This window comes from Mercenaria mercenaria, chromosome 9, assembly GCF_021730395.1.
Source record: "Mercenaria mercenaria strain notata chromosome 9, MADL_Memer_1, whole genome shotgun sequence".
In the NCBI taxonomy this organism is placed as follows: Eukaryota; Metazoa; Mollusca; class Bivalvia; order Venerida; family Veneridae; genus Mercenaria; species Mercenaria mercenaria.
The window spans coordinates 12,368,893-12,392,248 of NC_069369.1; the positions used below are offsets into that span (position 1 = coordinate 12,368,893).

The window sequence follows — 23,356 nt, forward strand, 5'->3', positions numbered from 1 at the left end:
AGAAAAACTACTTCAAAGAATAATTTCTAATGAAATAGTGTTATATTTGCAAGTTAGGCGCTCACTGAAAGCGGGTTTGAGAGTGGGTGTGTGTGTGTGTGTGGGGGGGGGGGGGGGGGGGGGGGGAGAGAGAATGTTACATTTATTAAACAAAAGACACAATAGAATTTCTACGATGTGCAAAGACAGGGTGAAATTAACAGACGCGCAATGTCGTGTCTATTTTAGAAATGAAATCCAAGCTTGAAAAAAAAAATGCATGCTTTCCATGAATTTGCACGGTAGGATTATCTCTTTAGTACGACCTACAATTTTTGCCACCGTTTTGTTCGTGGGAAACATGAAAAACAGTCACCTTTTACAGCTAAAGATTTCAGTTTACACGATAAATTCGATTTCCTGATTGAATTGTATTGTATGTACAAACACATATCTGAATGGCATAATTTGATTTATATATGTATAATCAAGTAACTTAGACACTATAAATAAGTAGACAGGATGAATCAGAGCTAATTGTTTAAAAAAAATGAGTTAGGATCTCTATGATACACATACACCAACGTGATCAGAAAAAAATCAGAAACTTGATTCATAATTCAATAGATTCTTTCTTTCTTTGATTTATATGGAAAACCTTGGATCAAGACCAGTTAATAAAACATGTGTGTGCGTGTTTTAGTAACATGTATGTTTTTTTTAAAGTTTGTTAAATTGCTCGGGTTTTTCTTTGCCACTGCCTGTCAAATACAGTATTGTTTAGTTTATTAAAACAGGCAAACTTCTAGACATGAAAGTTAAACAAAAGTACCGTTATATGGACAAGAACGATCAGTCAAAATGGGAATACATGTATCTTCACACAAGTTTCGTTTTTCTCGAGGAAAACTAGTATGTATACATGTGTTTGTGGGAAAGCTCGTTAATGAAATAATTTTCGGATTTCAATGTTTCGCGGGATTCAAAGTTTCAAAAGAAAAGAAATTTATTTAAATGTTTTCATTTTCTGTTACATGATAGCACGAATTTCGCAAAATCATAAGCTAACATAATGTTTTTTTACAGAAATGTTTTATATCTTTACATGAATAATACTTCTGTATGAATCTATAAAACAACATGATTTATATAAAAAAAAAACTGACTAACTGTTTTGTTGCTTTCTATGGAGTAACATGCGAGCCTTGTTTCCGTGCATTACCTAGAGCAAAATATTAGATCAATGCAAAATCCATGACAAAGAATTATTGACTTCGGTCATGAATGACACGACTTGAGCTAATGTAAGGGAGGCAATCCAATTTGAAGGGAATTGCTTTAACACAGTCAATAATTAAGGGAGATAATTCTTGCAAGTTCTCGTTAAAAGCTGACCATGAGACTAAATTTTACCGAGGCAAACGAGTATGTGCGTTTGTTCGTGGTTATTAGGTAAATTTGAATGGTAAAGTCAAAGCCCCGACGGGCATTAATTTGGAAGGTTGTGTCCCACCCTCCTCCATATATGAGGGTTTGTGGGGCTCCCCCAAAAAACAAGATATATGATATGTAAAAAAAAAACACACTTTGTTGCCCTGTTTTTTATATTAAAGAGACAAATTTCCCTTTCACTCCTCAATCTACCCCTGGTACTAATACCGATTTATGGTTTGTAATGTGTCGCTCTTGCGAAGGAGGTCTCGGATGCAACACAGGACTTACTTTTTGGGAGATGTATGTCTATATTATTCTTCTTGGTAGAGCCGCTGATTTATCTTATACGAGTAAAATTAAATGTAAAAATGTTGAAACAATTTTCCCTAAAATCAAAGTTCCGTATAATGTTGCTCTCATGCTGAAAAAGGTTTTCTATAAAAAAAGTTCTTCTTTCATACAATGACAAGGATGTTGCTACAAAGACTGGATATCCAGAGGTAAGAGAAAAATGCGTTTTTAACAAATTGTTTGAAGGGTGAAATTAAAATAAAACTTCATAAGGTTGAAAAGAACATTCAAATCCATACCAATTAATGATTACAGCATAAATGGAGTTTCATCAATTGATCACAATACCCCATGTTCTACCTAGCGTCTGCTTCAACAAGAATTCGCGTTTAATATTCTTCAAAATAAATTAAATTCTAACACGACCAGTGAAAAACCTACATACATGTAGAGAAAAATCTATCTCGGGTTATTCATCAATAAACCACCATTGACCTGTGCTGCACGCGCTTCGTGTTTTGGCTATTCAAGCTATACACTGCGTGTTAAGTTTTATGAATGAATCTGCAAATGATTTATAACAGTTTTTATGAAGGGAAGGAGGTGGAGGCATGTGATGTTTAAGACCAGAAAAATCAATCTGGCTACGGTCCTGTATTTCCGATACGGAAATACAAATCTACCAAAAATACAGTTTACTGATATATGCGCAAACACTGACACAAGCCTCATACCTTCGCCTGATATGTTTTATTGCTTCTTCCGATATTTGATAGAATTCAGCCCAGCTAGCTGAGAAAAGTCGAGCGTGCTGTCTTTGCTGTCTTACGGACAGCTCTTGTTTTTATTGAGCTTTAATGTAATTTTAGGTCGTAAGATATATCAGTTTTTAATTAACGATTAGCACCTTTTACACCATCTTGGTTTTAACACTAATTACATGTACATGTGAGAGGTAGACATAGTGTAGTATACAAAAATTATCTTATAATTCTAATGTATTTAATGACTGTGTACAGATGTTTAAATTAGGACGGGGACGATTACTCGGTTTAATCGGATCCGTTCAATTACTATGTGAAACCCGGTTTCAATTTTGCAAAACCGCTAATCGCTCATTAAACAATAAATATCACAAATCGTACATTATCTTTATATATTTCTAATTTCTTTGACCAGCACATTGACCCATAGTATATTTCCCTAAAACACATCAATCAACATAAGCATTAGTCTTGGATTTGCCGTCGTAAAATATTCAAATGAAATACACCAAAATATGACTAATTAATTATCAGACTGCTTGCACAATGATGAAGTCCGTAAGTTCCTAATGAAGTCAGCATTTTCAATATGGCGGCCGATTAACCGGTTCGATTCGATTTCAAACAAATGATTAACCGGTTTCAAAATTTTGAAATCGTCCCGGCCCTAGTTTAAATATGCTAAATCTTTTATGTATCTGTAATGAGGCTACAATAAAGACTAAATATTCGATATTTTACCCTTTTATTTTTAGGCTTTGTCACAGTTTCAAAGCCATATGTAAAACGTTTACACTAATATGAACTGGTACGGAAAACTTAACCCAAGATTTTACGTTAAAATGGGCCATAATTCGGTCAAAATCCTTGACAGAGTTGTGTACTCTAGCCTAAAACTTGACATGGTGAAGGTACACAGTTGTTGAAAGTTTCAAAGCTATATGACAAAAGGATTTGTCAAAATGTGAACTGATACGAAAAACTTAACCAAGGTGTGACGACGACACCGTTGTGAGTAGGATAGCTCTCCTTATTCTTCGAATAGTCGAGCTAAAATGAAGATTTAGGGAGACATTTTGCACACATTTGATAAAAATATAATCTATTAAACTGTAATAGAGGTATAGAATAAATCCTGCCTTCGCGATCAACTGTATTAAGTAGCTATTCAGCATGACTTAAGCAGCCGTCCTTCTTAAGCAGTCACGCTGAGTCGCTTCTTTTGATGGCTGCTTAAGATGGGTTTGCTATAGTCCCATTCGACTTAGTTTGCTAAAAGAGTAAGAACGCAGAAAACTATTGTTTTGAATGGAAAGTACTTCAATATTGTTTTGATATATGGCAACACCATGAGCCCTCATCCTTGGCCCTAATACTACAATTTGGGAGCTTATTTGAAAATGAAAGGGGAAGATCAAAGTTTTTAATTTGGTATCTGCAATGAATTACTTAATTTGTTTGACACAAATATTATGGATATATTTAAAGCTATGAAAACTAAAAGTGCATTAGTTTGAGGCTGCTGTCTTTTCTATTATTCGAACGGAGTTATCAGGTGCTTTTTATTCCTATTTTGTTTCACAAATTCAATGACACTGCAACTTATGCCCATATTACCAAGTAATGAGATCCAACCAACTAACAACTAAAAGGCATAAAAACTTACTTTGCGGCATTCATTACGCTTCTACATTTTAAGATCATTTTTTCACGGTATTGTATATATTGTTTCATTAAGCGTGTTTATATTACGATGCAAATGTAACTTAATATGTAACATCTTGACTCCAAAACTTGATTTAGTATTACCGGCTATATTTGGTAAATCGTTTGAAGATTATATAAATTCTTTTCTTTATTTGCGTGTCTGAATCATGAAATGATATCTTAAAATGTCAACCTGACATCAGTTTATTGTTGTTGTTGTAAATCATTTTTTGAAAATCTTTCACTGTATAAATTAAACTTCAGTAAAGAATGAGAGTGGGATAGTTTTTCTTGTTTTATATATGATATATGATATGGTTCGAAAACATTATACCAAGCAAGCAAACATGACCATATGCCTTTAAATTGGCGTTTTAGAGTGACAATAATCGCAAATAGGTTGGCTGTTTCAAAAAGTAACAAAAACATGTTTGAAATGCAGAAAAACGACGAAATGGCATCCCAAAAAAATCCCAAGGGAGCATGCCCATGGACCCCTACCAAATGCCTCCCTATTTTTTACCTCTGGCTACGGGCCTGATTGTTAAGCCTAATTTACAGTGATTGCAAGATAGATTAGAAAAATAGAAACCCAAATGGCTATTGGTGGTTTAATCAGAATACCATTTATAACGGTATTCTCAACAAACACATTATTATAAAACCAAACAATGACTTTCCAAAGTAATTTCTACTTTCTTACAATCAGATGGAAACTCGCTTTTATAATACTTTCTTTGAAATTTATAATATTCCAAACGCCAAATTTCGATCTCGTATTGAATGAACAGCCTGTTCCAAGATTGATATTGAAATGAAAAAGTCAAATATCGAGCAAGCAATTAGTGTCGAGCCATCTCGAAAATCGTACTTCAAATTTTGAAAAGCTGAATTTCAGTATAATACTGAAACTGCGATCTGCTCAAGATTCACAGATTAAAAATCGTACAAGATCGGATATATCGAAATTCAAGTTTTTATGCCCCCGGCATCTACTGATGCGGGAGGCATATAGTGATTGTCCGTCCGTCCGTCCGTCCATCCGTACGAGGTTAACCAAATGGGACCGTTTGGTCTAGCATCAATACCCCTTACTAGAATGACTTGATACTAATGCAGATGTAACATGTGACCATTCCTCATCTTCAGACATCACCTGACCTCAGTTTGACCTTGACCTTAAACTTGACCTCGTTTTGGACTTAGGTTGCTTTGTATCGACAAGGATGCCACCGGGGGCATCAAGCATTTATTGAACACAGCTCCATGTTAAAAATCTAAATAGATTATTTCTGGATTATATTTCAAGCATGCTCGAATTTTCAAAGCAATCGAATTTTAAAACTGGGATTGAATGTGAAACTATCTTTTAAACAGCCAGCTTCCGGGAAAACCCAGTACTGGGTGTCATATGAGAAGTCATAGTCGTGAGACCTTTCACGGATGCTCGAACCCCCGACCCCTTGGTTGAGCGGCCGACACATTATTCACTGGACGACCCCTCCCCTCAAAATATTTGAATATCGGTCATCCTGCTGGATCTAATTTCAACTCTGCCCCGAAATTCGACGAATTCTTTTTATTTTAATTTCAATTTCCGAGTCTGTGCGAAATTCAATGTAAGCGAAATTCAACATCATCCTTTCAAAATTTGAATTTTGATTTTCTACTTCTAACTTGTCCAAAATATGCCGCATAAAAATTTCAACGTTTCTTTTTTAAATTTTGAACTACGATCCCCAAGCTGTTTTAAATTTGACTATTGGCTGTAAACAAAACATATTATGGAGCGTCCACTAATTTATAAATCTGTACATGTGTGCTGTTTAGCGGGTGAGAAGATATCAGTCTTTGCCGTTAAGGAGCTTAAATTCCGTAAGAATTGACGGAAACATACGAGAATGTTCGAGTCTCTCCGATAAGGAAAAAAAACCTATAATCATCTGCAAAATGCTTAAAAAAGACCATTTTCTTCTTCACCTAGAAAACTGAAATTAGTATGAAACAATAGCTAAATGAATATAGATTACTAAGTCGTTTGCAAGGGTCTTTAAGCACACATAAGAATCTATTTATTCTTTGTTAAACAGAAAAAAATTCAGCAAATTATCCATATTTTACTATATTTCTAATTGTTGATAGACAGGCATAAAGTATACGCAAAAAAGACCATTTTCTTTTAAATTCATTTTTAAAATAAAATATTCATAAGAAAGACAATGCATTGAATATTATCACATCGTTTGCAAAGCTAAAATACCTATAATACTTTTTCCATGAATTTAAATAAAGTAAAGGGCTCCCTCTTTGCGCTATATAAAATATTTTCACTCGTGTGAAAAATCGATGGGTCTAATTTTCCCATATGAGTGCTAAAATCATACTTGGATGAGCTGTTGCCTGTTATTACCAAATTGGTTAATTTGTCGTTGCGCGACGGCATCTTTCTAACAAAATGGACACAAGCAATTGTAAGACCTTTGTTGAAGAAAATGGGACTGGAACTTGAATTCGCAAACTACAGGCCTGTTAGTAATCTATCGTTTCTGTCAAAATTAATTGAAAAAGCAGCTCTGTTCAGGCTCAATGATCATGTAAACAAACACAATCTTCTACCAAAAAACCAATCTGCTTACAGGAAAAACCATTCTTGCGAATCAGCACTGTTACGTCTTGTAAATGATTTACTGGATGCTATGGAGAAGAAAGAAGTTACGGCGCTAATTGCCATCGATCTCAGTGCCGCTTTTGATACTGTAGATCATGACATTCTTGTTGATGTGTTAAACAAGCAGTATGGCGTTCGTGGAACAGCACTGAGCTGGGTTGATTCCTATCTACGCCCCAGAAGTTGTCGTGTAAGTGTCAATTCAGCCATGTCATTTCCACGCCAGTTGAACTGTAGCGTTCCACAAGGGAGCTGCTTAGGACCGTGGCTATATTTGACATATGCGGGGACACTGTTTGATGTTATTCCGCCGTCGATTTCAGTTTACGGCTTTGCGGATGACCACACTGCTAATAAACGCTTTAAACCATCTTCTCCAACAGTAGAATCCCAGGCAATACGAGAACTTGAACAATTTGCTAAAACAATCAACAACTGGATGAATGAAAATAAGCTTAAAATGAACACTTCAAAAACTGAGTTCATCATGTTTGGTAGTAGGAAACAGCTCTCTAAGTGTTCAACTGACAAAGTATGCATTGTAGGTGATGAAGTGAAATCAGTGAGCTTTATTCGATATCTAGGTGCATTCCTGGATGAAAACTTGAATCTAAAAGAGCATGTAAAACGAAAGTGTAGAACAGCAATGCTCAACTACTTCAGAATAAAATGTATCCGGAAATATCTTACCAAGGAGGCTACCGAAACTCTTGTCCTGTCATTGGTGATATCCCATTTAGATTATTGTAATGCCATTCTGTATGGTATTGCTCAAAGCGAAGTAAACAAAATGCAACGAATTCAGAACATGTGTGCAAAACTTGTCCTAAATCGAAGAAAATATGACAGTCCCAAGCAAGCGCTGTATGACCTTCACTGGCTACCAATCAAAGCCAGAATCACATTCAAAATGCTCACCTACATGTATAATTGTTCAGTTGGAAACTCTCCAGAATATCTTTCTGAACTTCTCATAAAACCAACACAGACAAGAAACTTGCGTTCTTCAAACTCCGTTACTGGGTGTTTCGTTGTTCCTTTCAACAAGCGCAAAACGTTCAGCGACAGAAGTTTTGGTACTGTTGGACCTAAACTCTGGAATGAATTGCCTCACGAAATAAGGAACTCAGACACAATAGATGTTTTCAAAAAGAAGTTGAAAACTCATTATTTTGGAAATTACTTTGCACTCTTTTAGAGACTGTGACTGTAATTTTTAAGAAATTGAAGTAACGTGAACTGGATGATTTTATTGTGTAAATACATTCGAATATGAACTATAACAAATACAAAATACAATTGTTTGTAATACCGTCTGGACATGTCGCAATAACCCACTTATTCTTACTTAATAACAAACAGCTGTCTTACTGTATCTTGATATTCTAATATTTTATTAATCTTATCTGATGTCTGATCTTTTTTTAATGCTTACTGAATAGTTTATTCACAATGGTATTTATGCTAATTTATGTTATATGTCATTAAATATCTTAATTTTTGTCGTATTTTTATGTATTTGTAAAACGCCATTGAATATGTTTTGCGTAAAAATAGGCGTTTAATCAAATAAAACAGTTTCAGTTTCAGATGATTTTGATAAACCACCTTCCAAAATCAAAGCACTGAGAGTACTGATGGGGCGGTGCATTTCAGCTGTTTTTGTAACATTCTTAGATGAAAGTCAAATATTGAGATAGGAACCTGTGGTTTGCGCAAGAGACCTCGTCTGACTGAGGATGACATTCATGCCAAATATAAAATAGATTGCATGATAAAATGTGAAACACCAACCCCCATCCCTAGCACCGGCATAAACACAACTTTTATTGGCGACGTCGGTCAAATTGACTTGTTTATATAGCAGAAGAAAGTCGAATTTTTGGTGTTTCGACAAGAAAGGCTAACATGTGATAAAAAGAATTCATCTTATATTTGTGACTATCCACATTGAATTTATTACACTATAGATGACGTCGATGTAAAAGCTTTATTACACTAGTGTAGTATCGCTCTTATTTAATGGCTGTATTACACTCCTGCAACGTCAAACATGTTATAAATAGAGAATATAAGGTTACTGTCATATAAATTTTAATTTATAAAGTGGGTCAGAGAAAATATAAACAAGAGGGCCATGAAGGCCCTGTATCGCTCACCTGACCTAAAGATCATCAAGATTAACATTCCGACCAAGTTTCATTAAGATATGGTCATAAATGTGGCATTTAAAGTGTAAACTAGCTTTTCCTTTGATTTGACCCGGTGACCCAGTTTTTGACCCGACAGGACCCAGGTTCGAACTTGACCTAAAGATCATCAAGATTAACATTCTGGCCAAGTTTCGTGAAGATATAGTCATAAATGTAGCCTCTATAGTGTTAACAAGCTTTTCCTTTGATTTGACCCAGTGACTTAGTTTTTCATCCCCCTGACCCAGACTTAAACTTGACCTATAGATGGACATCAAGATTAATATTCTGACTAAGTTACATTAAGATATGGTCATAAATGTGTCCTCTACTGTGTAAACTAGCTTTTCCTTAGATTTGACCTGGTGACCTAGTTTTTTAACTTACATGACCCATATTCAAATTGGACCTTGAGATCATTAAGATTAACATTCTGACCAAATATGAAAATACAGGCATAGATGTGGCCTCTACAGTGTTAACAAGCTTTTCCTTTAATTTGACTTGCTAACCTAGTTTTTGACCTAAGATGACCCAATATCAAACTCGTCCAAGAGTTTATTGAGGGTAACATTATGGCCAAGTTTCATTAAGATTGGGCCCGAATTGTGACCTCTGGTGTGTAAACAAGTATTTCCTTTGATTTGACCTGGTGACCTAATTTTTGACTCCAGATAACCCAATGTCAATCTCATCCAAGATTTAATTGATGGTTCCATTCTGACCAAGTTTCATTAAGATTGGGCCAAACATTTGACCTCTAGAGTGTTAACAAGCTTTTCCTTTAGTTTGACCTTGTGACCTAGTTTTTAAACCTATATGATCCAATATCGAACTTATTCAAGATGTTATTGAGGTTAATATTCTGACCAAGTTTCATTAAGATTGGGCAAAAATTGTGATCTCTAGAGTGTTTACAAGCTTTTCCTTTGATTTGACCTGACCTGGTTTTTGACCCAAGATGACCTAATCTCGAACTCGTCAACAAAATATTGAGGGTAACATTCTGACAAAGTTTTATTGAGATTGCTCAAAATTGTGACCTCTAGAGTGTTAACAGTCAAATTGTTGACAACGACGACGGACACAGGGCAATCACCAAAGCTCAATTTGAGCACTTTGTGCTCAGGTGAGCTAGAAATGAGGCTCAAAAATATTTTTTATTACATTCAAACTTTACAACCAAGTTGATGCGAGTCTGCCTTGCATATAGTTCTGGATACCATAACTTTTAAAATAAGGTCTTTTATATACTGACGGTGATCTTTTAGTTATGGAATTGTCCTCTTTCAAAATCAACTCTGTGTGTGATCAGCACATAAAAATGCGAGTTCACTGTTAGAATATTGCAAAAAAAGTAATGTCTACATATAATTGTAATATTATTCAAATGTTTTGTCGAAAGAATTTTGATACTAAACCCACATATAACGATTTTATGCTGAAAATTGCATTATTTCCCAGGGCTTTTCACCAGCAAATTGGGAAGACGTTAAGGCCTTTAAAATCGGGAATTTTCTGCGCGATAACTGTCCAGATTGGGAAAAAATGCTATTTATGGAAAGATGGTGTTAGTTTAGAAATTTAAACAGTAATAAATATTTTAAACTCAAATTTAATTTTTACTGTTACTGACTAGACTACTGCACTTTATTTTTCAGACTTCCAAGTTTCACAAATCTAATCACAGGCCGTGTCTTCGGTGTTATTATTACCCGGTAACCCTAGAATTTACACTTATTTACCCCAAAGCCGAACCATGACTTCTGATTTCTTTTGATATCGCCACGCATTTGATTGATTTGCAGTAATATTTCCTGTCATATGACATTTTGTTGGGAGAATAATCAACTGGAAGTAAACAGGGAAAGATGAATTAAATTTATCTCCCCTGAAGCACAGACTAAAATCTAAAATCCGGGACACGGAACATAACAGATTAGACTGGTACTCAATCTGACTAAAGTACTTGATCTTCTAAACGAAGATCTGAGAACGACCCATTCACATTCGTCTTCTGTATATTTTGGATTTCCAATATTGCTATTTTTATTTTCGCAAATCTATTTTTGTTTGAACCAATCGGACAACTTGTTCGAATGTCAAAGAGTAAGAAAAATTTGCATTTAATCCAGGGCTCGAACCCGGGACCTCTCGCTTACAGAGCAAGTGCCCTACCGACTGAGCTAAGCGGCTATCTGACATCTTTTTCGACATAAAAATTGTTGATATCAAAAACCAAGGCTTTTTAAAGCTTGCAGAATGTTGTAAGTTAGCTTTTGATTGGCTAGCGGAAGGGTTGTCAGAACGAGGCCATCAATAGCTCGTTGTCAGATCCTATGCGTAGCGTAATAGGAGATGTACTTTAGTCAGATTGGACTGGTACTGCACAACACGCAGTACACGCAGCACTATAAGTAAGACAAAAAATCGATACCCGACAACCGCTTCCCCTGATAAAACTAAAATGTAAACAAAATTAAACCATTTGTTGGTACGTGTGAGTTTGGGAAATGCTATCTTGCATTTTGGGAAGTGTCTCTGCCACAGTGCCGTTTTTTGAAAATCCTTGATTAAAATAGAATAGGTTAAGTTAAAAATAGACTGCATCAACATCACTAGTTCCAATCTGTGACTCTAGTTACCTCCCCTGACGGTCCGTCCACAGAGTCACAAGCAGCCACTATTAAAAATTGGCGTAATTTAGGTACTTGAACTTCAGTCTTTCAGACATGATTGCAAGCATAATGATGATTTAATCGGTAAAAGAAAAATATTTCAAATAGCAAATTTATTCGTGTGTTTGTCTTGTAAAATACACGGTATGTCATGTCCTAAGCACTTCGTAGTTCCTGCTGACCTACATTATCGATTTGTTTTTCGCCATAGGTAAGGTCACAGCTTTATTACGTCACTATTGGCGCATTTCATCATAGTCAGGTACCGGTACCTGATGAGCTCAACGTCTTAGGCTCAGATTCTAAATGTATTAGCGCAATATTATTAGTATATTTACCTCGGTCTAAAGATGAATTACAAAATTTGAAGACAAAACAAATATTGGGAGAAAACTATTCACATATACATTGTATTCTCATGTGCTTGTTCCTTTACGAACACCCGGAATAAACTTTGGTGAACAAATCAAGTACAACACTGTGCTAAATGCTGTACGTTCATGCATGTATATTTGATAACTGTTTTTCTATACTTTTTATGCAGAATATGTCAAATAACATTTCTGTTCAAGAGATAAATGTATTACCTACAGCAAATTAAAACATTTCGTTCGTTTTTCATACTATGAAGCTTATAATTCATGTTCATATTTTAATCACTAATGATTACGCCTGTGTTCGGACGTGGGTTGGACGTAATATCAGACTGAAATGAAATGAAAGTGATAATTACGCCACAAGTTGGACTATAACATCACCAAATACACAGTTTAAGATGTGTTCACGGAAAATGTTGATTTATTTATTAATTAAGATTTAATAGGGGAGATCATGTTTATATTTATACAAATCCGTTGTATATTCTATTTATAGAACTGATAAGAAAAGATTGGATGGGCATGTTTTTGGTTAACCGTGATGTTTTTCTAACGGCTTTTATTTTCTAAAATTTCTCACAAATGATATCAATAATTTTTTGATCAATGGAAAGGATATAAAATAAGCATTTATTGATTACTTTTAATTATTATTTAGAAATAAAACGGATTTACTATGAACACTTAACATACAGAGTTTTATCTAAAACTTGAGGGCATCTACGGCGCAATTTAAATAGTACCGGTATGTCATTTAAAACGGTTATTCATTTTCAAAAGATATTTGAATAACAAAACATGAATATCGTAAGCATTTTGAAACTTTTAGATTTTTTAAAATCCATAAATAAACGAAAAAGTTATTAAGAATTAAAAATTCTGATGCCATACACAATGTAAAATTATTTGTTTTGCCCACCACCAGATAAACAGGTGCTGATGCGTGACGTCGGGGCGATCTCAGTCCTATTAGATAAGGAAAAACTTGGGCTACAAACAAAAGTTGATTTCTTTCTTAATTAAGATTTAATTCGACATGGAAAGGTTGGGAAACTCAAAAACGATCATGGGTTTACGGAATACCTCAGTTATTGTCAATTCCGAAAATGGCAAAGCGAACTAAAAAACAGTTAATTGGAGTGGAATTTATTGTACAAACATTTTGTTTTTCATTGTACACTAATAGAATGTGGTCCAATTGATGGGATACCAATTTGTAAAAAATGTGCATTTTGTAATAAAACGAATGCAACTATTTTGGAGTCGTACCCTGTTGACTTTCAAAGAACAACTGGCTTTGACAATGAAATGAAATGTGATTTGTTTGTTTGTTGTTTATTTTGGGTTTAACGCGGGTTTTCAACAGTATTTCAGTCATGTAACTAACGGCGGACAGTTAACCTAACCAGCGTTCCTGGATTCTGTACCAGTACAAACCTGTTCTCCACAAGTAACTGCCAACTTCCCCACATGAATCAAAGGTGGAGGACTAATGATTTCAGACACAATGTTGTTTATCAAATAGTTATGAAGAACATATGCCCCGCCCGAGGATTGAACTCGCCACTCCACGAGAGTATTATGTGCAGCTGCGCCCCTGTAGAAGAAACGTTAAAGTAGAATGGACAGTAGAAAGCATAAATAGCTGAACAGAGCATTTTAATCAAAAATATTATAAAATAAGAGCTGAAAAACAAACGCTAACCTTGTTTAGCATTGTGCCCGACCTCTCTGTTCTGCTTAACATTTATGATTTTTGGATAATTTTGATTTGCTGCCAAGTAAAATTTTGTCCGAAGTTCCGTTGCATTCCGGGTTACCCATCCTCACCAAGCAAACGAATGACGGGACTTATACACACGCCATAACGCCGTTTGACAGAACAAATAGGCAACCCGTATCCTCGATGATTTTATCCAATAACATTCCATTCTAGATGCAACATCTTCCTAGATTCAATTGCAGAAAGCTAAAATCCTGAACAAATGCTTACATATGAGTCACTTTCCGTTTCCTCAAGCGTTTCCGTTATAAAAACTTTTATGTAGTAATTGCAAATACGGTAAGCATACACTATACATTTGTAACATGGTCTCACGAACCTAATAAAAGCCCAGTTAATAGTAATAATCGCATAGATATGTCATTTTGCAGTTATTCTCAAGAACAAGATGGCGTCGATTTAAGAAAAAATTAAAAAGTAGTCCGCCAAGCATTACAAGTCACTGACCTAATAAAGCAAAATTATTTGTCCCCTTGATTTTTGCCGCTAAATTGCATGAAGGTAGGATAAATATGTATACATATATAGACAATTCTGATTAAAAACAAGTTGGGTTTCAGTAATAAGTTCAGTAATTTTCCCTTATGATGTCAGAGTGTAAAAATAGCCGTAATATAGGTCATATTCATGCGCTTTGTTGTAGATGCTCTTATTTATGAGAGGATGTAGAAAGTGGATGCGCTTTGCCGTTTTGCACTAAGAAGTGACGGACTTTCATTTTCTCGTTTTAATTTCATTGGAGGCGGAGCTTACGCACCGCCCCAAAAACAGATAAGTGTAAGAAAATGCATGGAAATATACTAATAATTCTTGATTTTCATGTGATATTTATTTGTTTCTAGAATAAAATCTGACATTTATACTTTGGTAACCCATTGTGAAGGTTCCTTTTAAGTTTTGAATAATATGAAACCTTTATAAAACTTTATAAATATGAACAACAAAAACATATTTCGCTTTAAGTTATTACGGAAGCCAATAGTGGGGACATGTTTATTTTTATTAGATATCGTAGTCAAGAGATAAAATAAAATTCCACATGACCCCTCTATGTTCATGTTTCCGTATGTCACAAAAAACCTCTGTTTTCCGTAGTTTTAAAAAGCTATTATTACGATAAACAGGTAAATTTTGGTGCGTTTAGGTGACGACCTGTATATATATAAACTTTTTGTACCGCTTATAATTTGCGTTCTATTTATAAACCGACATAAATCTTACAGTAACTGATTATTATCATAGCCCGTCAGCATAATATTACCGTCGCCAGCGAAACGTTTGATAAATATGATCAGTTAGGAGCACAGTCCTAAATGGGTGTTACTATTATTATTATTATATTCTGTTTAAATACCGTATGTTCCTTCAAAACGTTGTGCTTTTACATAGAGGATATTACACGAGTGTCTTTCCATATTGAATTTATTAAACGAGTTGAATAAAATAATAAAATGCGAGGCTCTGCCGAGCATTTTATTAACTTTATTCAACGAGTTAAATAAATTCAATGTGGAAAGTCACAAATGTAATATTCTTTTTATCACAGGTTAGTTTTTCCTTTTAAAACATCAAAACTTCTACATTCTTTTACTATATAAACAAGTCAATTTCACCAACGTCTCCTATACTTATAACGACGTCGACGTCAAAGCTTTATTACACTATAGTGTATTATCATTTTTATTTAATGGCTTTATTACACTCCCGCGACGTCAAACATGTGATAAATTTCCTTCACGATGGCATCAATATACAAAATCAATAAACTTCCGGCAGCTACGTTTCTGTTCTACCACAAATTGATTTAAGAAATAATTTATAGCAAAACAGTGCTTTATCACTATTTATACACAATGGGCGGTTATACGCCGGGCGTAATAATTTCATAAGAGCGCAGCCCAAGTGAAATTATTTCGGACGACGTATAAACGCCCGAGTGTATAAATAGTGATAAAGCACTGTTTTTGCTATAAATTATTTCGATTCTAATATGTTTTTTATTGTAAAATTTATATCAAATATGATGGAACTGTTTCTTCGCGCAAGCATGGCGCCAATAGTAGGTCTTTTTTATACACGCCAGGACCGGAAATAGTAATACGTCTTGCGGCACAGTTCAGTTCAGGCGAAAATAATTGCGAATTATTCAGCAAATCGAATAACTAACTCAGTATGTGTGCAAATTAATCAACACATTTGTGCAGTGTGACATTTCGTTTAAAACATGTTATTAAGTAAAATATATCATGAAATTTGAAAGCGCTATTTCTTGATGCGTACGTGGCGCTAAATATCACGTTGACGTGACGTCAACATAATATCGTTGTATTGATTAAAGAATTGTTAGTCATATTAGAATTCATAATATTTACATTCGCCCCATTCTTTTCCATTTGAAATTATGACGTTCATTTCGTATGAACAGCAAAAGGAAAGGCGCGAAAGTTACGTCATCTTTGCTTAGTGATAACCGGCCGCTGTTTTGACGACGTCCGCGTACAGTCGGGAGAACGTTCCATAGATGACGTCGCAGTTGTTCCGTCTGGTGCACAGACTGGCCGGGAAGCTGATTTTAATGTTAAAATGTCACAAAATATGTGCAATTAATAATATTATCTTGTTTACAAATGGAAAGGAAATATAATGTAAATATAAGAAATGAAACTATTTTTTCGGTGTTCATGCGAAATGAACGACAGAATAGAATCGGCAAATTAAACATGAATCGCTATCTTCACAGCTATCTTACTGAACGTATCAGCAACGGTTACGTTTATGCATGGATTACGTATATGCACATGCATAAACGCAAAACGAACGAATCACAAAAAGAGGAGATAATGATAAATGATTAAAATAACTACAATAGGCTAACTCTAAAGAAGTTTCGCCGCAAGGTTGCACATTTAAGTACAAAGTCTATAATGACACCCACATTACAATTTCTTCAATAAGATATTATTATCGGTTCCATAAATCGAGTTTATAAAAAGAAATGATCGCAACTCGATCCCGGGAATTACAGACCCACATTACAATATCAAGTTGCTAGATTCTGTCTGAACGTATTTGTCATATATAATTTCATTCTTTACAAAGCAAAATCAAGTTGGATTCAGATCAACATTTTCAACCACAGACCATAGTTTTAATCCCCCACCACGAGTGGTGGGGATTATATGAATGGTCTCCGACCGTTCGCCCGTCCTTCCGAGCCCACATTTGCATACTTAGGTGGCTAGGCCTATGGGAACAATAGGTAACTGTACTTTTTCTTTGATGACATTCATTCAGTAAGGCTTTTATGTGGCGATATTTCTTCTACGCGGCTAAAAGAACAATAGAGAGAACAAAAGAGTAGCCACATAAATACCCATATGTTGGAACGTCCGTCCGTCCTTCCGTCCGTCCGTAACAATTGTGTCCGCTCCATATAACTTACACCCCTTGAAGGATTTTCATGAAACTTAGGTCAAACAATCACCTCATCAAGAAGATGTGCAGAACATATAATTCAGCCATGTCGGCTCAAGGTCAAGGTCACAATTCTAGGTCAATATCTCCTAAACCCCTTGAAGGCTTTTCATGAAACTTGGGTCAAATGATCACCTCATCAAGATGATGTGCAAAACAGAAGTCAACCATGAAGGCTGTGAATTTCAAACAGTTAAATCTTGTCAAAAATGTTTTGGATTGTCTGGGAACACAACCAGAAAACAAGTTGCTTAAAAAAACGTATGTAAACTAATAAAAATGTTATAGAAGAATGAAATATATCTCGAGAGCGTTCTATAACAGGCCAAATATAATTATATTTATCGAAGTCACATCCTAGTTCCGAATCGTGTGTTTTTGACAATATACAGTAAAGAATATGTGAAAACATGTACAATAAAAATGTATGAAAAATACAAACTCTCCCGTTTATACTATGTACAGAGAGCTTATTGATAATAATACTACCAGCTGTTGGACAACTCGTATATATTCGAGTATTGATCATCTTGGGTTAATTTACACTTTTGATATTTATCATTGTTAAGTATGGTGGAGAAATATGCCACCATAGTTAAGAAACGTATCCGCGACCAGTTTATGTTGGATTGGTCTGCATCTATACAGTTTATGCCTAAACTAGAGTATAATTGTAAGTTTGAAAACACTTTAGATTTGAAAATTATCTCACTATTGTTGGAAATGATGATCTTAGAAAACAATTTTATAGAACTTAGCAAAATATATTAAAGATGCTTTTAATTTAAGAAATAATACCTTTGAAAATATGACTGTTTCTTGAAATTTGCATTACAGTGTCATGTAAATTATTTGATTTATTGTTTACATGTTGATTTACTTATGTAATGTCTGTCTTTGCCATTCATGTTTTGTTTGTATATGACCAAAGGCATGTACTATGCTGATTGTCAAAAAATTTGAAACTTGTGAAACATTTACAGTAAAGAATACTGATGTGAAAACATTTACCTTCACGTCACATATATCCATAATAAACAGGCTTCCAGTACGATAGAAGAACAGCTTGATAGCACTTAACCCGTTGTTATTTCCATGTTGTCAATTTATACATTTGTATTTGAAAAATTATGTAATAGATGCCGTCCTAGTTTTGCTCTTACAACTGCAAAAAAACGAACAATAAGTTGTCTGAGGCTAAGCCGAGAATATATTTGTTGTTCGTCCGCGCGAAACGGTCCTTTTACGGTTGTGCTAGTAAGAGGACACATGTAGAGCAGAACGAGTACATATATATATACGTCGATTTTTTTTTTTTTTTTATATTTTAGTACATATAAAGCACGAACAAAATTACGGGTATTGGCTAACATCTACGTTTACTGACTGATCTAGATTTAAAACTGTATTTTTATCCATGTGGCATTCTTAATAGTCTATTGATTCCCTTTTGTTTGACGACTATGTCAGATTAACTTTCAGACTGGGAAATATATGGAAATTTGTTCGTTTATATGAGGGATTTCTTGCAAATCATCCAAGAATAATCCGATGACTCGATTAGAAGTACATGCTGTTGTTGTTGTTTTTTTTTTAAACTTTAAACATAAATTATGTTCCAGTGAATAAAAGCGGGCTTTAAATATATATATCTTAATGTAAGTCTTGTAAGACATTATATAACGGTCGTTTACAATAACAAAGGTAGACACGTGTGACCGAGTGACACAATTCCGCGTAATAAAAGTACTTTACTGATGTCAAAGTGACCCAGCAAAGGCCACAACTGTTGAATAATATAGAAAAAACTTTGTGATATTTACTTCCGCATAGCACGGTGGGGGAAACGTACACTGGATATAGCTTAAAAAGCGATTAACTTTTTAATCCCCCGCCACGAGTGGTGGGGATTATAGGAATGGTCGCCGTCTTCCGTCCTTCGATCCGTCTGTCCGTTAACATTTTCGCTCTGTACATATCTCCTAAACCCCTTGAAGGATTTTTATGAAACTTGGGTCAAATGATAACCTTCTTAAGACGATGTGCAGAACACATGAGTCAGCCATGTCGGCTCAAGGTCAAGGTCACATCGCAAGGTCAAATGTTTGATCCTTCCGTTTCGTGTCCGCTCTGTATCTCCTAAACCCCTAGAAGGATTTTCATGAAACTTGATTTGTGCCGTTTATTCAAACACTTCTGTACAGTCCGGCGGAGGAAGGATATTTTTGACAGTTTTTGACAATATCGCATCAAATATAGCGTTTATCGGGAACAAATAGTAAAGGGCTACCTCTTAAAACAAAGCGTGTGTATTTCCACAGAATTGCTCGGGTTTGTTTCTGAAAATTGGTCGAAAACCTAATGCAACGCAGTTTAGAGTGGGTCGCTATGCAACGCAATCAAGTGGATGTCGTTCTGCGTCTTATCCGTCTTCAAAAATAGTCATTAGAGCCTCACAATGATAAATCTAGAGCGTTCTATATCATTATAATGATCCCGCCATTTCTAAAAATATTATATTGTAATACAGCATAAAAATAGCTCCAGGCTGGGACATGTCTGAAAGAAATAATAATAAAAAAACGCCAAGCAACAAAAAATCGACTTATACCTCTGTGTATTTCGGTATCTGTAACCTGTAAGATATATAGGCTACATGTATCAAACGTTCAGGTATGGAATTACGAGGACCAAAACCCTAAGAACTTTTATATATGAGAAAAGTTCAGGAAAGCGTTTGACATTTAAAAAGCAACAATATTGTAAGTCTGCATGAAGTAAATACGGGTAATAACAGAAATAGACTACAGAAAATACAACAACACATTAAATATAAATATATAATATAATATACAACTCCATTAGAATTTTTTACGCCAGCTCAAACTCATGTATGCCCCTTTTAAGTTAGAATTTTCTTTAGTCAAAAGTTTGTTGGGTTTTTTTGTTGTTTTTTTTTTGTTTTTGGATAAATTTGAACATCTCTGTTATTATTAAAGCTTGTGACTTGAACCATAAAATAATTATTTACTACCAAGTTCTATGTCAGGAGAAAAAATCTACATAATTCTGGTTTCAATTTTGATAGGGTTATTATGCTCCCTTTTAATTTACATATGTATTTTTTTATTTTATTTTTTTTTTGTTTTTGTTAGACTCGCAACTTGAAATGGTCATCTGTTGTCACTCTACACCAGGAGGGACGATCCCCATAGATCTGATCTTGGATTTTGACAGGGTTGTGCCCCTTATTTAACTTAGAATGTTCTGGTTAAAGTTTTACACAGTGTTTCTTTTGCGGACAAAGCTCTAATTCACTGAGAAAGGTTGAGCGTGCTGTCTTACGAACAGTTCTTGTTGAAATATATTTTTAATAAAACATATATTTTAAAACAGATAGCTTTTTAATAGCTGTATCAATAACGCTGACATTATGGTCTTATATGTACCAATGTAGATATTTAGGACAGTCTGTAAACAATTGTTCTATCTCCTTTTCATTATAAATAGACTGTTTTAAACTTTTAAATGTCACTGTCTTAGTAGTTATATGTCTAATTCCTAGATTTTAGATAGTTAGTATAGAATTTTAATTAGTGATAATACTAGTAAAAGTAAATATGAATATGTTTTTTAAAAACTTTTGTCTGGCTTTTTATAGTAGAAATCAATTTTATCTCAGTCTCTTATAATTCATATATGAATGACATTGTACATTGTATTATTGTTTCTTTAACCTATGTTGTATATTGATGTACTGTACAGTGAAGAGACTATAATAAATAAATAAATATAAATATGGAATGCTAAGTAAACATCTGGATGCTACTGCTCAATAGTTTGCATTTCATTGCCGATATAGATTTTTATTTAAAAAAAAAATCCTAATAAACAACATGTTGACCGACTGGTTTGACTGCTTCACAGGTGTTAAACAAGGATGCAATTTATCTACTACACTTTTTTCTGTATTATCTAATGACCTTGTCCAGGACGTCAAAGACCTTGAACTCGGAATAACTAAGGATATTTTTAAAGTGTCAATATTGATGTATGCAGATGATATATTGTGCTGATAACCTGACTCGAACTATGCTTAACACTCTACACGATTGGTGTATCATTAACATTGAAAAACCGAACAGTTCAAATATCTTGGAATACATTTCCAAGAAAAGAACAGCTTTACATTAAAACAGTGAAGTATTGTCAAGACTCAAAAGGAGCTGCTGGTCGGACGTTGGGGAGTATCATCAGTAAAGTGCAGCATCTGAAAGACTTCGGGTTTCAATTTTACGAAAAGCTATACTACTCATGTGGAGTTCATCGATTTGCGCACACACTGGCCATTAATGGGTATACGGGATTGATACCTATATATAGCATGTACCGGAGATGGGCAGTATGTTGCGGTTTTGGAACAGACTTATCTGAACAGAATGACCAAACGAGTGTTTAATTTCGACTTCAATAAGTGCACAAATAACTTACGTAGTGAAATTAAGCAGATAATGGACTATATTGGAGTATCCCTCCACTTCAATTGATTTACCGCAATCTAAGAACTTGATTACTGTGTATATTATGCAAGCAAATGGTCTCAGAATTTTCAAACGGTTCCTAAACTGCGAACATATAAAACGTTTTAACGTATTTCAAATGTGAGGACTATGTTTTGATGAACTTTTAGAAATATGAACGATTGCTATTAAGTCAGTTACAATGTGGGATTTACCGCTAAGATTAGAGACAGGGGTGCGAATGATGGGTGTTCAATAAATACCCGGAAATGTGCTCTCATTTCTTTATGTATCATCAAAAATGAATGAAGCTGCTACATAATGTAGATTAGGGAATACCGAGTTGATGTATCAAAATTTTGTTTTCTTTGGATAAATATTAAATACTAGTCCTCATGGCAACGTCATCCAGTCCAATTTTGTCTCCTTTTCTATACTAAATGCGCTAAAACATAATTTGCCATTGGCGTATCTTTCAAGCTACCTGTAGCGTTGATATTTGATATTCTCCTCCCATAAATATTTACTGTCTGGGTAGTAAAAGTTGGGGCTTTAAATTGGGTGAAAATAAAAATGAAGTGTAAGCATTACGCCAAATTATAAATGTGTCATCATTAAAATGTTTGACAGGCATTGGTTGAAAGTCAGTAGATATGTTGGTAGTAGTTATATATATAGCGTTTTTGGCGTTTTGACCTCGTATGACCCCCCCCTGACCCCTTGTCCCTATTCTATAAGTGGACTTTAATCTTACCCTAAACTTAAAATACTAACTTGCTACCCTTGATACCCTGAAAATATTTTAAATCTTTAGTTAAACCGAATGAAAAACCTTTGGTTTAACCAAACAAAAGATTTAGTCTTTGGTCCGGACTGACCCCCCTGACCTTTTGAAAAACTGACCAATGCCGGACAATTTAAAAAATAAGAAAAAAACAGGTTTTCAGGTTGCTTTAACTTGACAAAACCTTACCAATTAACAAAAATGAGAACAAAATCTAAAAATATTAAAAATAATTAACTATAAAATGTACCTCCTGTAATATTACTTCCGAATTTCTTATTTATATACTAACTATTATACCGCAGTTAAACAGACGATTTATTGTCGCATTCCTTTTATCAGCTGTTATTTGCAATAATCAATAAAGCGGCACCGGTGTATTAAACCAATATTTGTTTAAAGTTGTTGATATTGATAAACTTGAAAATGACACCGGTGTTGATAAATAGTTTTTGTTGAAACAGTTTATTGAGAATTACGCTGTAATCCGTCTGCACTTAATGACCTTAGTATAGAACGTTTCGCAGACGACATATGTGTCAGTTTTTGTTGAAACAGTTTATTGAGAATTACGCTGTAATTCATAAAAATTTTTAAAACCATTAAACGTATAGATTATAGCTTTGTAATTTGGTGACACACGGTGTGTTTACAATCAATATTATAAGTTAAACAGACGATTTATTGCATTCCTTTTAAGATAAA

At 34.5% G+C, this 23,356-nt stretch overlaps 1 protein-coding gene across 3 annotated transcripts in view; it reads right to left on the reverse strand.

Annotated features, from left to right (window-relative positions):
* Positions 1-22,999, reverse strand: part of LOC123546477 (cytochrome P450 26A1-like) — a 57,625-nt gene extending 34,626 nt beyond the window's left edge. The window contains exon 1 of one of the 3 annotated variants that reach the window (XM_053550814.1): positions 22,902-22,999. The gene's annotated coding sequence lies outside the window, so the exon portion shown is untranslated. Of the gene's footprint in view, positions 1-13,795; positions 14,098-18,358; positions 19,023-22,901 lie in introns of those variants that run through there. The other 2 variants (XM_053550811.1, XM_053550813.1) reach the window with 2 other exon arrangements.
* Positions 23,000-23,356: the final 357 nt, after the last annotated feature.